Below are 16589 nucleotides of genomic sequence, written 5' to 3' on the forward strand. Positions count from 1 at the left end.
TGAAACCCATCAAAGTCAATTTACACAGCCCACCAAATTACTGCTCACTGATTGTTATTACATTATGACATTCTGCAAACACTTTAAAAATGTCAGTGATTTATTCTTTGTTGTAGTTCGATACAGTGGTTCCAGTATCTTTAAGATTCTTTTGCATTTTTCCTGCCCAATTGGATAAAACAGGCTTGACTTCAGGCTTGACAAAGCCCTGGCTGGGATGATTTAATTGGGAATTGGTCCTGCTTCGAGCAGGGGGTTGGACTAGATGACCTTCTGGGGTCCCTTCCAACCCTGATATTCTATGAAAACAGAGCATGCCTTCTCCTGAGATAAGCCACAAAGGGTAGACTGGAAGCAGTGAAAGCACAAGCAGAAGCCCAGATCCCGTGATCACATTGACCAGACAGGAGGTAAGAGTTTTACTGGCCATTCTTCTTCTGATGTGACTGCTATGCATAGAACAAAACTTTGCAATGGAAACAGTTGTGCCAGAAGAACATTATTACCTTGAGAACTGATTTGCTTCCCCTTTGCTAAAGATGTGTGGCTTGACAAGGAAGCAGCAGCTCATAATAGAAACAAGTGGGGAATCCTCTACTATTAAACTAATGTGTGTTGGGGTTTGGAGTGGGAGCTAGTTAACAACTGGAACATCTGCATAACTAGTCAATGTTGGTGAGACATTGGGGACCTCTTGCTAATCTTTAAGGGCCTGATACTGCAAACTGCTGAGATCTTTCAGTGGGCTTTGAGGGAACCCATCAAAAGCATCTCACAGGATTCGGGGGTCCCTAGTAGACATCCAATCATTTCCAGGTCTCCTTGTTAAACAGATGCACATTCAAGATGCTTGACTGGTTGAAAGATCAAGGGCATGATCCTGTGAGCTGCTGAGCTCCTCGACTCCCGTTGACTTCAGTAGGAGTGGAGGGGTTCTCAGCCCCTCCCATGAGGAGGTCCTGAGTGATCTCTGCTTTTAAAATTAATGGGTTTGTGTGTGAGAATCTGGCCTGGGGATGGTTAATTTTAATTTCCTAGTTTTCGCTCTGCATTTGAAACTGACCCAAATAGTTTTCTTGTCTGTGATACTGGCAGTTCTTGAGTAAGAGCCTTTCCTATTATTGATCTCTCAGAGGACCTTCCCTTAAGCCAGTGGAGTTAGATTAGGCCAGGGATGCTTTAAAAATTTTTTTGCAGATGCATGGAGCAAAAGCCGGAGGCTTCTGACATACTGAAAGTAATTTATAAATTCAGTGAGGAAACTATGTGATGAAAATCTGTTCTCTATTATAACATAAAACGATGTCTTAAAAGTTGATCGAAAACACTCTTTTTATGATGAAGATAATGTAGCTTGATGGGACTAATACATCTGAGAATTCTTTCCCCATGTGATGTTTTCAAATTAATATAGAAGTTTTCCTTTTTGTTCTGGTAACAATTTTGATTCCTATCTCAGCTTCAGAGCAGGTGAAAAATTTTCCTGCCTGGCTTTCAGCCCCCAGATCCTAATGGCATATTTGAAAAAAGTGGTGGCAAAACTGCATGACATTTTATTATCCACACCCCATTTATTGGGATTCAACATTTTGCAATGGTGGAGACATGATAATTTCTCAGACACAAATCTGTCCCTTTGGTAAACAGTATGTTTTGCTGCAGACTGCATCAATATGTGTGTGTGTCTGTACCCGCAGATAGTAGGGGTTTGCGTTGCAATCCAATATGTTCACATTTCACCAACCCTGTGGGTTTGTAAGATTCCTTAAAAGATCAAGGTTGGAATGGGCTACAGAGACTGTACTCCTCCCTTACCCCTCAAGGGGTCCTTCCAGATGAGGGTTGAGGCCCATCGGCTGGGTACATAGGGGGTTCTTGTGCACCTCCACTGCCCCTTGCTGTACCTGATCTCAAAGAATCAATCCTGAAGCACTTGCATGAGAGGAAAGTGATCAGGAACAGCCAGCATGGATTCACCAAGGGAAGGTCATGCCTGACTAATCTAATCGCCTTTTATGATGAGATTACTGGTTCTGTGGATGAAGGGAAAGCAGTGGATGTATTGTTTCTTGACTTTAGCAAAGCTTTTGACACGGTCTCCCACAGTATTCTTGTCAGCAAGTTAAGGAAGTATGGGCTGGATGAATGCACTACAAGGTGGGTAGAAAGCTGGCTAGATTGTCGGGCTCAACGGGTAGTGATCAATGGCTCCATATCTAGTTGGCAGCCGGTATCAAGTGGAGTACCCCAAGGGTCGGTCCTGGGGCCGGTTTTGTTCAATATCTTCATAAATGATCTGGAGGATGGTGTGGATTGCACTCTCAGCAAATTTGCGGATGATACTAAACTGGGAGGAGTGGTAGATATGCTGGAGGGGAGGGATAGGATACAGAAAGACCTAGACAAATTGGAGGATTGGGCCAAAAGAAATCTGATGAGGTTCAATAAGGATAAGTGCAGGGTCCTGCACTTAGGACGGAAGAACCCAATGCACAGCTACAGACTAGGGACCGAATGGCTAGGCAGCAGTTCTGCGGAAAAGGACCTAGGGGTGACAGTGGACGAGAAGCTGGATATGAGTCAGCAGTGTGCCCTTGTTGCCAAGAAGGCCAATGGCATTTTGGGATGTATAAGTAGGGGCATAGCGAGCAGATCGAGGGACGTGATCGTTCCCCTCTATTCGACATTGGTGAGGCCTCATCTGGAGTACTGTGTCCAGTTTTGGGCCCCACACTTCAAGAAGGATGTGGATAAATTGGAGAGAGTCCAGCGAAGGGCAACAAAAATGATTAGGGGACTGGAACACATGAGTTATGAGGAGAGGCTGAGGGAGCTGGGATTGTTTAGCCTGCAGAAGAGAAGAATGAGGGGGGATTTGATAGCTGCTTTCAACTACCTGAAAGGGGGTTCCAAAGAGGATGGCTCTAGACTGTTCTCAATGGTAGCAGATGACAGAACGAGGAGTAATGGTCTCAAGTTGCAGTGGGGGAGGTTTAGATTGGATATTCGGAAAAACTTTTTCACTAAGAGGGTGGTGAAACACTGGAATGCGTTACCTAGGGAGGTGGTAGAATCTCCTTCCTTAGAGGTTTTTAAGGTCAGGCTTGACAAAGCCCTGGCTGGGATGATTTAACTGGGAATTGGTCCTGCTTTGAGCAGGGGGTTGGACTAGATGACCTTCTGGGGTCCCTTCCAACCCTGATATTCTATGATTCTATGATTCTATGATCTGTAGAAAAAAGGATTTCAGTTCCCAAGGCTGTCAAGTTATCACCATCCACCAGCACTCGCCTTTCCTGTTTTTGCATTCTTTGTCCCATGTCATTACTTGACTCCTGTTCTTTTGTAGCTTTTGCCTTCCTTATTTTTTTGTTTGGAGTGGGATGTATTTCTGTTCCTTTTGGATGGAACTCCTTTGGGATCTCAACCCATCCCGACAGGGATCCAATAGGCCGTCTCCTTTCACCAGCCCTGAATTCACAAAATTCAAACTTATATTTACTACCAAGAAAATAAAAAGTTTGACATCTTGTTTCCACTCGCCCAGTTGAAATGTTACTCTCCGTCAAATATCTTATAAAAATAAAATGAGAGAGAATTTTCAGGAGTTAATAATAATTCCCCAGCTGGAGTTATGTCTCATATGTTTACATCCTACATGAATGTCTCGTGAACAGACTCAAACCCAGTTGCTAGATTTCATTTGACAGATGTTGGGGCTCTAACCAAGGTGTTTGTATCTTACTCGCTGTATGTTGTGGGACTCATGGAAACAATCCACTGGGCGACCAGGCAAGTGGATATTTTCCTTAGGTTTAAAAATAATAAATAGGCTCCAGATGGCATCAACCATTAAAACTATCTTGATGTGTAACTTGAAAGGGGATTAAATTAATTTTTTTGGTCTTCCAAATGCTTCAGATTTGGCTGGAAACAGAAGCCATGGTTTGATGTCAATCGTGACTGAACTGGATGATTCAGTTTGAAAGGAAACAAAATCTAATTCACCTTTTACAGTGTGTTGTGTTATGTGGATGATGCACTGGTAAAAGGTGGTGGCTTGACAGCCCTGCCTCTTTTTGATCTCTAGAATGGGAACAGCACAGGCTGCAGTGGTACAGGCTTCCCAATCACTGCCACATTAGAGGTTTTAGAGTAACAGCCGTGTTAGTCTGTATTCGCAAAAAGAAAAGGAGTACTTGTGGCACCTTAGAGACTAACCAATTTATTTAAGCATGAGCTTTCGTGAGCTACAGCTCACTTCATCGGATGCGTACCGTGGAAACTGCAGCAGACTTTATATATACACAGAGAATATGAAACAATACCTCCTCCCACCCCACTGTCCTCAGATGTCAAGAATTATAACATTCATAAACCAGTCGGAGAACACGTCAATCTCTCTGGTCACGCAATCACAGACATGAAGGTCGCTATCTTAAAACAAAAAAACTTCAAATCCAGACTCCAGTGAGAAACTGCTGAATTGGAATTCATTTGCAAATTGGATACTATTAATTTAGGCTTAAATAGAGACTGGGAGTGGCTAAGTCATTATGCAAGGTAGCCTGTTTCCTCTTGTTTTTTCCTACCCCCCCCCCCCCGATGTTCTGGTTTAACTTGGATTTAAACTTGGAGAGTGGTCAGTTTGGATGAGCTATTACCAGGAGGAGAGTGAGTTTGTGTGTGTATGGGGGTGGGGGAGATGTGAGAAAACCTGGATTTGTGCAGGAAATAGCCCAACTTGATTATGTAAAGAGTTGTCACTTTGGATGGGCTATCACCAGCAGGAGAGTGAATTTGTGTGGGGGGGTGGAGGGTGAGAAAACCTGGATTTGTGCTGGAAATGGCCCACCTGTTGATCACTTTAGATAAGCTATTACCAGCAGGACAGTGGGGTGGGAGGAGGTATTGTTTCATATTCTCTGTGTATATATAAAGTCTGCTGCAGTTTCCATGGTATGCATCCGATGAAGTGAGCTGTAGCTCACGAAAGCTCATGCTCAAATAAATTGGTTAGTCTCTAAGGTGCCACAAGTCCTCCTTTTCTTTTTATTAGAGGTTTTGATTCTCTACTGCATTGTGCTCTATGAATGCAGCTGCATCTGGCAGAATCAGGGGCCTGATTCTCCAAGATGTGCTTTGTGTGGTTATTTACACCTGTGCAAAGTGGTTGTAAAATACCGTCAAACCAGACTTCTCCATTCTCTTACCCTAATAGTAATATTTTTTACCCACTTTGCACAAGGGTAAATGACGGCACAGGGTGCAAGACAGTGTATGTACAGGTTCTGTGGGCTTGATCCTACAATCTTTCCTTTGAGTGCTACATGCTCAGACAGGTAATCTAATTAATGAGACTGCTTGCGTAGTGCTACTTAGCATGAGTAAGAGTTGTAGAATCAGCCCCAGGAGCATATCTGACCATGTTACAGTGTTCAGTCTTAGCTATGGACACAAGAACCTATTTTGCTGAGCGAAGGAATATTAGCCAGGATGCTAAGGTGTTTGATAGATGTCCTGGGCACTTTAAATTCCACCTGCAGCAGCCCCTAGAGATGGCCAGAAAGGACCTTGCTGTAACAGCTCAGTCTTAGGATGGCATCTGTAAAGGCTGGTCTGTAGTATGAAATGTTACCATGTTTGAACATGGCTGTGAATAGCTGAGTTAGGTGACAGAATGCTGACCACAACTTTGTGGTTAGTGTACATGGAACAAACCATGTTCAGCAGCTAACTTAATTCTTCACATAGAATCATAGAATATCAGGGTTGGAAGGGACCTCAGGAGGTCATCTAGTCCAACCCCCTTGCTCAAAGCAGGATCAATCCCCAATTTTTGCCCCAGATCCCTAAATGGCACCCTCAAGGATTGAATTCACAACCGTGGGTTTAGCAGGCCAATGCTCAAACCACTGAGCTATCCCTCCCACAGCACTGAAATAATTTAATGTAGTCCTACACTGTCAGTGCAGTGTTGTTCCTGGTACATTACTGCAATGTCTGCATTGGGCTGGAGTCATGCTCAGAGTAATGCTTAGAGAGGAGGAATGGTTTAGTGATCAGGACATTAGGCTAGTACTTGGGAGATGGGGGTCTGAGTTCCTGCTTCATCATGCACTTCCTGTATGAGCCTAGGTAAGATGCTTCGGTTCTCTGTGCCTCAGCTCACAATCTGTAAAATGGGGATCATAGCATTTTCCTACCTCAAAAGGGTGTTGTGAGAAGAAATACATCAAAGACAGCATCTGAGCACCTCACAGTGTAATGGGTAGGGTAGGTAGATGCACGTACAGCATGTGTTGGGGATGCCTTCGCTGTCTGAGCTTTAGGCTTGGAGTAGACAGAACTTCTTTGCTCCAGTCCTCGCGGGGTCAACTCAGCCCTTGGTGCCTCCAAGGCAGATAAATTGCCATCCATTTAGTCTATTGGCTGATCATCCTCAGTAAGCCTTAGCTACTGCACTACTACAAAAGGAGTCCAAAACATGACTGGGACTGATATGATTACAGCAGTCTTGAACGTGGTGTTTCTGTGCCGTTTGTACTTAGAAATGTATCAAGGGGGCTTAATTAGAAATAGCTTTTGCAACACTGGATCTGAGTCTGTCCCCAGTGAAGTGCATTTGCGGGTATGGGTTTAATCCCCAGTGGACATTTATGGCTATTGACATTGATCTAGGATAATACACAGCTCAATTGAGGATCAATAGACAAATTGACCACAAACTTCTAAAAGACTGTTCTTTATATAAAGGTCTCTCTGTACTGGCTGCAGCATGTTATATATTTTTCTGTGCACTCTTTACCGTCATTATGACTTTATAAAGCCTGCTATAACAGCTCAGCCTTGCTGCTGAGAATCAATGTAATGATCTGGAACTGCTTTAAACCATCTTTGCATGGTAATGATGCATCTGTCAGTTGCTGACAGACCTGTGGCCTGTCTGGCACTTCCTGCTATCTTGAAGGTAAGATGTAAAACTGAAGTCTTGACTACTTGTAATCCATAAAGATCCCAGATTTCAGAGTAGCAGCCGCGTTAGTCTGTATCTGCAAAAAGAAAAGGAGGACTTGTGGCACCTTAGAGACTAACCAATTTATTTGAGCATAGGAATTCCTGAGCTACAGCTCACTTCATCGGATGCATAAAGTGGAAAATACAGTGAGGAGATTTATATACACACAGACCATGAAAAAATGGGTGTTTATCATACACATTGTAAGGAGAGTGATCACTTAAGATGAGCTATTACCAGCAGGAGAGTGGGGTGGGGGGAGAGAAAACCTTTTGAAGTGATAATCAAGGTGGGCCATTTCCAGCACATTTCCAGGAGTTAACAAGAACATCATGAAACAATGGGTGATACCATACACACTGTAAGGCGAGTGATCAGGTAAGGTGAGCTATTACCAGCAGGAGAGTGGGAGGGGGGGTGGGGGGGAAGGGAGGAAGACGACGACGACACCTTTTGTAGTGATAATCACGGTGGGCCATTACCAGCAGTTGACAAGAACGTCTGAGGAACAGCGGGGGGGCAGGGAGGAATAAACATGGGGAAATAGTTTTACTTTGTGTAATGACCCATCCACTGCCAGTCTTTATTCAAGCCTAAGTTAATTGTATCCAGTTTGCAAATTAATTCCAATTCAGCAGTCTCTCGTTGGAGTCTGTTTTTGAAGTTTTTTTGTTGAAGAATTGCCACTTTTAGGTCTGTAATCGAGTGACCAGAGAGATTGAAGTGTTCTCCAACTGGTTTTTGAATGTTATAATTCTTGACGTCTGATTTGTGTCCATTTATTCTTTTAAGTAGAGACTGTCCAGTTTGTCCAATGTACATGGCAGAGGGGCATTGCTGGCACATGATGGCATATATCCCATTGGTAAATGTGCAGGTGAACGAGCCTCTGATAGTGTGGCTGATGTGATTAGGCCCTATGATGGTGTCCCCTGAATAGATATGTGGACACAGTTGGCAACGGGCTTTGTTGCAAGGATAGGTTCCAGGGTTAGTGGTTCTGTTTTGTGGTGTGTGGTTGCTGGTCAGTATTTGCTTCAGGTTGGGGGGCTGTCTGTAAGCAAGGACTGGTCTGTCTCCCAAGATCTGTGAGAGTGATGGGTCGTCCTTCAGGATAGGTTGTAGATCCTTGATGATGCGTTGGAGAGGTTTTAGTTGGGGGCTGAAGGTGATGGCTAGTGGCGTTCTGTTATTTTCTTTGTTGGGCCTGTCCTGTAGTAGGTGACTTCTGGGTACTCTTCTGGCTCTGTCAATCTGTTTCTTCACTTCAGCAGGTGGGTATTGTAGTTGTAAGAATGCTTGATAGAGATCTTGTAGGTGTTTGTCTCTGTCTGAGGGGTTGGAGCAAATGCAGTTGTATCGTAGAGCTTGGCTGTAGACAATGGATCGTGTGGTGTGGTCTGGATGAAAGCTGGAGGCATGTAGGTAGGAATAGCGGTCAGTAGGTTTCCGGTATAGGGTGGTGTTTAAGTGGCCATCGCTTATTAGCACGGTAGTGTCCAGAACTGGATCTCTTGTGTGGACTGGTCCAGGCTGGAAATGGCCCACCTTGATTATCACTACAAAAGGTTTTTTTCCCCCTGCTCTCCTGCTGGTAATAGCTCACCTTACCTGATCACTGTCGTTACAGTGTGTATGGTAACACCCATTGTTTCATGTTCTCTGTGTATATAAATCTCCCCATTATATTTTCCACTGAATGCATCCGATGAAGTGAGCTGTAGCTCACGAAAGCTCATGCTCAAATAAATTGGTTCGTCTCTAAGGTGCCACAAAGATCCCAGAGGCATTTATGCAAGAGTAGGAGGGTTAACCTTGCAGAACTTGGGGCAACATTTTCAAAAGTTAAGGTCATAGTAGGTTGAGATGGGAAAGACCTGTTGAGTGGTTGAGACCATGCCTTTGCCAGTGCAGTGAAACACATCCATAGCTATCTAAGACTTCACCTTTGTCGCTATGCTGCAAGCCGTGGCAATTTCAGCGGGGATAGAACCCAGATCTTGTTGCTCAAGTAGCTCAGACCTCTTGTATTTGAATTGAAGGAGAGTTTTCATTAACACTCTGTGTCTAGGCCCTGGTCTGCACTAGGAGTTGAGGTCGAATTTAGCAGCGTTAAATCGATTTAACCCGGCACCAGACGACGAAGCCCTTTTTTCGACTTAAAATCGATTTCCTTACTCTACCCCCAACAAGGGGATTAGCACTGAAATTGGCCTTGCCGGGTCAAATTTGGGGTACTGTGGACACAATTCGACGGTATTGGCCTCCGGGAGCTATCCCAGAGTGCTCCTTTGTGACCGCTCTGGACAGCGCTCTCAACTCAGATGCACTGGCCAGGTAGACAGGAAAAGGCCCGCGAACTTTTGAATTTCAATTTCCTGTTTGGCCAGCGTGGCAAGCTGCAGGTGACCATGCAGAGCTCATCAGCAGAGGTGACCATGATGGAGTCCCAGAATCGCAAAAGAGCTTCAGCACGGACCGAACGGGAGGTACGGGATCTGATCGCTGTATGGGGAGAGGAATCCGTGCTATCAGAACTATGTTCCAGTTTTCGAAATGCCAAAACATTTGTCAAAATCTCCCAGGGCATGAAGGACAGAGGCCATAACAGGAACCCAAAGCAGTGCCGCATGAAACTTAAGGAGCTGAGGCAAGCCTACCAGAAAACCAGAGAGGCGAACGGCCGCTCCGGGTCAGAGCCTCAAACATGCCGCTTCTGTGATGAGCTGCATGCCATTTTAGGGGGTTCAGCCACCACTACCCCAGCCGTGTTGTTTGACCCCTTCAATGAAGATGGAGGCAACACAGAAGCAGGTTTTGGGGACGAGGAAGATGATGATGATGAGGAGGTTGTAGATAGCTCACAGCAAGCAAGCGGAGAAACCAGTTTTCCTGACAGCCAGGAACTGTTTCTCACCCTGGACCTGGAGCCAGTACCCCCCCGAACCCACCCAAGGCTGTCTCCCGGACCCGCCAGGTGGAGAAGGGACCTCTGGTGAGTGTACCTCTTAAAATACTATACATGGTTTAAAAACAAGCATGTTTAATGATTAATTTGCCCTGGCATTCGCGGCTCTCCTGGATGTACTCCCAAAGCCTTTGCAAAAGGTTTCTGGGAGGGCAGCCTTATTCCATCCACCATGGCAGGACACTTTACCACTCCAGGCCAGTAGTACGTACTCGGGAATCATTGTAGAACAAAGCATTGCAGTGTATGTTGGCTGGCGTTCAAACAACATCCATTCTTTATCTCTCTCTGTTATCCTCAGGAGAGTATATCATTCATGGTCACCTGGTTGAAATAGCATGCTTTTCTTAAGGGGACATTCAGAGGTGCCCATTCCTGCTGGGCTGTTTGCCTGTGGCTGAACAGAAATGTTCCCCGCTGTTAGCCATGGGGAGGGGGAGGGGGGAGGTGCTAGCCACGCGCTGGGGGAGGCAAAATGCGACCTTGGAATGAAAGCACATGTGCTATGTATGTAATGTTAAAAGCAAGGTTTACCGTGAAAGAGTGTACCCATTCTTCTATAAAATGTGTCTTTTTAAATACCACTGTCCCTTTTTTTTCTCCACCAGCTGCATGTGTTTCAAGGATCACAGGATCTTCTCCTTCCCAGAGGCTAGCGAAGATCAGAAGGTGAAAAAAACACACTCGCGATGAAACGTTCTCTGAGCTCATGCTGTCCTCCCACACTGATGGAGCACAGACGAATGCGTGGAGGCAGACAATGTCAGAAAAGCACAGAATGACCGGGAGGAGAGGTGGCGGGCTGAAGAGAGTAAGTGGCGGGCTGAAGAAAGGGCTGAAGCTGAAAGGTGGCAGCAGCGGGATGAGAGGAAGCAGGACAGGGGAAAGCAAGTCACAAAGTTCCATGTAAGTGCCCTTACGCATGCAAAAGTTTCGCAGCCACTGGGAATCGTCCCAGACCTGCAACACTATGCGATCCCACCAGTCTGTGCTTGTTTCCCGAGCCCAGAATCGGCGTTCCACCGCATGAACCTGCACCATTAGCACCATGATGCCCCCATTGCCAGGGCCCGTGCTTTGAGAGAAGTCTGTGTTCATGTCCTCATCACTCTCGTCACTGCGCTGACGTCACCTACTCGCCCGGTTTTGCTTTGCCAGGTTCTGGTGCTGTATATATTGCTGGATAATGTGTGTGGTGTTTAATGTGCTCCTAATCGCCAAAGTGATCTGAGCGGGCTCCATGCTTGCCGTGATATGGCGTCTGCACAGAAAAAAGGCACGGAACGATTGTCTGCCCTTGCTTTCATGGAAGGAGGGAGGGAAAGGGGGGCCTGACGATATATACCCAGAACCACCCGCGACAATGTTTTAGCCCCATCAGGCACTGGGATTTCTACCCAGAATTGTATGGAACTTAGACACTGTGGTGATAGGAGGCCACTGCTGGATGGATAGAGGAAGTGGGCAGGGGAGAAGAGGCAAAGCCAATGAGGTTAGCTTGAGAATATTCATGGGAGGTTTAAAGGACAATGGCCAAATTCAGCTAGGGGGCTGGAACAATTTTTATAGTGGGGGGTGCTGTGAGCCATTGAACCAAACTGTAAACTGTGTATATAATAAAAAGAAAAGGAGTACTTGTGGCACCTTAGAGACTAACCAATTTATTTGAGCATAAGCTTTCGTGAGCTACAGCTCACTTCATCGGAGCACTTGCATCCGATGAAGTGAGCTGTAGCTCAGGAAAGCTTATGCTCAAATAAATTGGTTAGTCTCTAAGGTGCCACAAGTCCTCCTTTTCTTTTTGCGAATACAGACTAACACGGCTGTTACTCTGAAACCTGTGTATATAATGGAAATCCCTTCAAGCCTGGGGGTGCAGCACCACCCCCAGCATTCCTAGTTCCAACACCTATGAATTCAGCCCTGATGTAAGTGGCTGAAACTCCATTGGCTTGGATGGAGTTGCACCTGTTTACATCAGGGAGGGTTGTGGTGCAAGGAGGGCAATATTGAACTGATTCCTGAAGTGAGCCAGTGAGATTAGTTCTTGGTTGCAGGCCTGTCAGCACTGCTGTTCATCCAGAGCTGCTCCCTTAGCCATAAATGAACTTTGAAAGTTTCCGGGGTTTAGTTTAGAGAAAATCAGTCAAATGTTTGGATTGCTTCTCCGACTCCAAATGTCTTTGATTAAGGAGTTAGGTTTGGAGTTTTGTGAGTACAGGCTTTCTTGTAAGGAAAACCAGGCCTGAACTAAAACCTCAGATCCAAACACCCTTCATCTTTATGGTGTTTTTTCTCCAGATGTGAACCCTGTAGGTCAGGCCCATCTCCATTCATAAGATTTCCAGTAGATCCTGGTTTTGGATGGGCCAAAACCCCAGTGACAGAATTTCTGTTGAGCCAACTTCAATTCTAGCTAAAGCCAACAAAAGCAGAGGGAGGAGAAAGTGAATCAGCTTTGAACCTCAGAACCATAAGGTGTGGGGTTGTGTTGGGTTTGAATTTCTAGGCAAAGGTTCAGGTTGGTTTTTATTTAACCCCAGCCAGCCTGTTCCATCTTTATTCTTCATTGCATGGCATGCTGATAATTTTAAACTCTCTGAAGCAGTTTTCTGGGGTTTTTTGGCTTTGCCAAGAAAGAGCTGTTGCCTACATCAAAAGCGAACAGAGAAAAGTGAGTAATTTCCTCCTTTTGTGTGGTTGAAAAGCTAAAGGTGCCACCTCCTAATTCTCAGCATCCACTGCTGCAGCTGGCACACAAGTGGCTTTGATCTCACCACTTGTCTTTGAACTACTCCCTATCCCAAAATCCCTTCCCGTCTCCACTGAGTGGTGTCACTTTCAGAGCTTATGCCAATTAGCTGACCCCTGGGACCTAAAAGAACCACAGGTAAACTGCTCATAAGGGTATCTAGTTTCAAAGCTATGGCTCCCCACCCAGTAGCTCTCCCACTTTCCTATTGCATTTCTGTGGTGGAATGTTAACTGCAGGCAATACGGGATGTATGGAGCAGGGGGAATATGGGGTTTACATTGATTCAACAGGTCAGTGTTAAGAGTGGAATCCAACTCTTTTGCAAAGAATTGCAGGCCTTGGTCAGGCATTTCCTGCCCCTCAAGGCTACAGATGAATCCAGGGGCCTGGCCAGCGCTAGGATTTGTCAGTTACCAACAGGTACAGCTCCACCAGTGGTAGCTCTAGGGTAGACACAGGTCCGATGGGCTCAGGCATTTTTACTACAGTTTCGTCTAACTCTGCAGCACATGGGAAACGTGATCTGAGATATTTACCAGAACCTCCAAACCAAGGCTTGACATTCTTGATCTTTCTAAGGTACAAATCAAGCAGAGAACGTTTCCTTGCTGGAGGGGAAAGGAGACACCTCTGAGGCTGCCTTTGTCCATCACAATGATGCAAAAAAAGGCACAATCCCCAGTTAAAAGAAAATCTTTTGCAGGCCACCTTTATCCTTAATGTCCCAGCCAAGTTCTGAGTTTGGTAATAACATTCTGCCTCCATGATCTTGCCCTCTCTTGGAGATTCAGTTGTGTACAGGATTCTTTTTCTCTTCCTGTGTGTGTGGGTGTTGTACTCTGCTAATGGGGACCTGCAGTAGTTTTTCTAGCGACCTTTATGATCTAGTAATGGGACTTGAAAGGATTTATTTTTTTAAATTTTTTCCCTTTCTTATTTTTCCTTAGAAGTATCAGGAACATGAGGTCTGCTCTTCCCTATCTTTTCTGGAGAACGTTTGGGAGCTCAGGGATGTTTTATTGTGAGTCACTAGTTTGCAAGGTAGGGGTGTGTGTGTGTGTGTTCTTTAACAAAGTCTTCCTTTCTCCAGATTGTTAATTAGTCATTGAGGTCAAGTAGGGGTTAAGAAACAAAATGTTTTTAACAGTCTGATTTGCCTTCCCTTTCCCTTTTTACAGATCAGTTGTTACTCTCTTGCCTCTTGTGATGTCACCATTTTGCTAGTTTTTCAGCAATCATAGAATCTTTCAGCCTAGACAGGACCTATATTTCCAATGTGAAAAACAAGCAGAAATCCCTTTGCAGGTGATGTTTAAGCAGCTACCATGTTTTGCGGCTGCATTTCAGTATTGGGTGAAGTGATTCGTATGTATATAAGGGACAAAACCATGGTTAACTTTAGAGCCTGCTCTATACACAGTATTTTGTTTGGGTATCTATGTTGGTAGGGGTGTGATATTTTCTTTTAACCTAACTAGTTATACTGGTCCATCCCAGCTAGTGTGGGCAGAGTTATACCAGTGCAAAGGTGTCTTACACTGCTTAGCTTATTTGCCTTCCCATACTGGCATAAAGCATCCTTACACCAATATAATTGCATCCATACTAGGGGAGGTTGTACTGCTTTATACTGGCATAGATTTAGAGTGTTACACCTTTTGTTTGCAGAAAAGCCCTAAGTGAAGAGAGGAAGAATAGTTCAGTGATTAGGGCACTAGCTCAGGACTAGGGAGACCAACATTCAATTCCCTACTCCACCACAGACTTCCTGTGTGATCTGGGGCAAGTCACTGGGTATTTATCGCTCTGTATGAACAATGGGAATAGCAAGAGGAAGAAGCAACCACATGACTCTTTCCCTCTGGGGCCTGCAGTTCAGCATGGCCAGTTTTGCAAGATTCTGCAGTAAAAGGCAACCTTTCCCAGGCTTCTGTGTTCCAAATGCAATGGCCCTATCACAGCAGTCTGGTGGGCAGTTGCAAAGAAAGGCAAGGAGGGGAATGGTCAGCTTCCTTTCTTCATGCAGTTGGCAGTCTCTAGGAGGTTCAAAACTTCTCCTTGCCCCACTGGGCGCAGCTTCCTGGGGAAAGCAGCCGCTGCCAAAATTAATTTGGGTAACACGCTGCTGCCCATCCCTACTGGAGTTACCATCAATGCCCTTAAGGCTCCATATCTGATCTGGCTCAGGTCTTCTAAGCAGCGGAAGTTCCAAGCCACCATCTGTCAATGTTAACGCTACTCTGCCTCCCTTTTCTTCGGCTGATGCCTTGGTGAGTGAGTAAAAGGAATGTTGTTTGCTTTGGACTCCATCCCTTCTCCAGGTGGAGGAAATGTGCACTGACAAGACAGGAAATTCTCCTGAACCACAAGGACCTGGAACTTGGCTACTAGCTTCCTCTGGGCCTTGTCCAGATCTCAGCCCAGATATTTAACATTTATTAATAGTAATAGTTAAATTAATAGGGGGGTTTCTAACCATCAGGTTATTTCCTCATGCTGGACCGACCAGGTCACGTAGTTGTTTAAAGTGCCTGCAGCAGCCCTGAAAATGTTGATAGGTTGAGGCACAACCTTCCTTTCAAAGAAACTGGAAGCCAGAGGGGATTTTGTCTGGTAGAAGATTCTCACAGCTGGGTTTGGACAGACTCCTGTGAGATATGGAAAGAGTAACTCCCGGCTGGGACAGGCTCAGCACAGCTAAGCTCAGAGTAGGGGTACTTCTCTTGTGGCCTGCCTGTGGGTCAGAAGGATCTCAGAATGATCCTTCGACTAGTGGTGAATGGGATGAATGCACATGTGCGTGTCTAGAGACACAGACACACAGAGCTGGTCTGGCACTGGATGGAAGGCTGGTCTATTTGCTTGGGTCCTCATGGTGGGCACTGCCCTCTTTTGAAAATTCTGGCCATGGTCAGTGGCCTCAGGTTGTCGATGGAGGAGCTAGTTAAAAGAAAGGCCGGAGGCGTGTTGGGTTTCACTAGACTGCTGAAGGAATGTGGTTCTTTCATTGTATGTCGACCCAGCAAAGAAAAACCCACAGTTGGCCCTTGCTAACCGTCTCGGGCTGTGGGACTGTTTCATTGCTGTGTAGGCTTCCAGGCTTGGCCAGGAGCCTGGGTTCTAGAACCCTGCAGGATGGGAGGGTCCCAGAGTCCAAGTTAGCTGGGATGGGCCCGCCAAGGGTTTTTCTGTGCTGTGTAGACATACCCTAATACGGCTTCCCTCATCACCTTTTGGAAGGGAGGAAGGAGTCTTTAGGGAGGATTCCCCCAGCCAGAATCACTATCTTGCTGCACTGGAATCCGGCAACCTGGTAGTAAAAGCCTTTCTAGCCCCCATCCAATCTCCCGAGCCATCCCGTTCTCCTCATTTTCAATGTCTCAGCAATTAGTGCATTAGTTTAATGCTTAAAACCAGGAATGTGTGTGAGAGAGATAGATTGGGGTGGGGAGAAGGACAGATACTGACCACTGCAGGAGGGGCCCGGGCCATTGTCGGAGACAGGCTATCCAATAAGTTGGGGCATTAGTCTGACCCCATGTGGCAATTCCTGCACTGCAGATGGGTGTTGTGGAATTTGTATGGGGTACCTTGGTGACATCTCAGAGGCAGCCCAGATATATATTCTGCCCATCTCTTCTTGGGGAATGAAGGGCCCGATTCCCCAAAGGGCTGAGCTCCTCCTGCAAGATACTGAAGCACCTTGCACATTGCCCCAGCTGGAATTGAGAGTGCACAGCACCTTGCAGAATTGAGCCCTCGCCGACATCTAGGCATTAATCCAGGGTGCTTGGGAGAAAGTGTGTTTTGGCTAGCTGAGTGGTGGAAGGAGCATTTGGAAAGAGCTA

General features: G+C 45.7%; 1 long non-coding RNA gene across 1 annotated transcript in view; it reads left to right on the forward strand.

Annotated features, from left to right (window-relative positions):
• Positions 1-251: 251 nt before the first annotated feature.
• Positions 252-16589, forward strand: part of LOC142069596 (uncharacterized) — a 52154-nt gene continuing 35816 nt past the window's right edge. The window contains exon 1 of the long non-coding RNA XR_012665511.1: positions 252-410. This is a non-coding gene — a long non-coding RNA (uncharacterized LOC142069596). The remainder of the gene's footprint in view (positions 411-16589) is intronic.

The sequence above is a fragment of the Caretta caretta genome, chromosome 19 (assembly GCF_965140235.1).
Source record: "Caretta caretta isolate rCarCar2 chromosome 19, rCarCar1.hap1, whole genome shotgun sequence".
NCBI classification, from domain to species: domain Eukaryota; kingdom Metazoa; phylum Chordata; order Testudines; family Cheloniidae; genus Caretta; species Caretta caretta.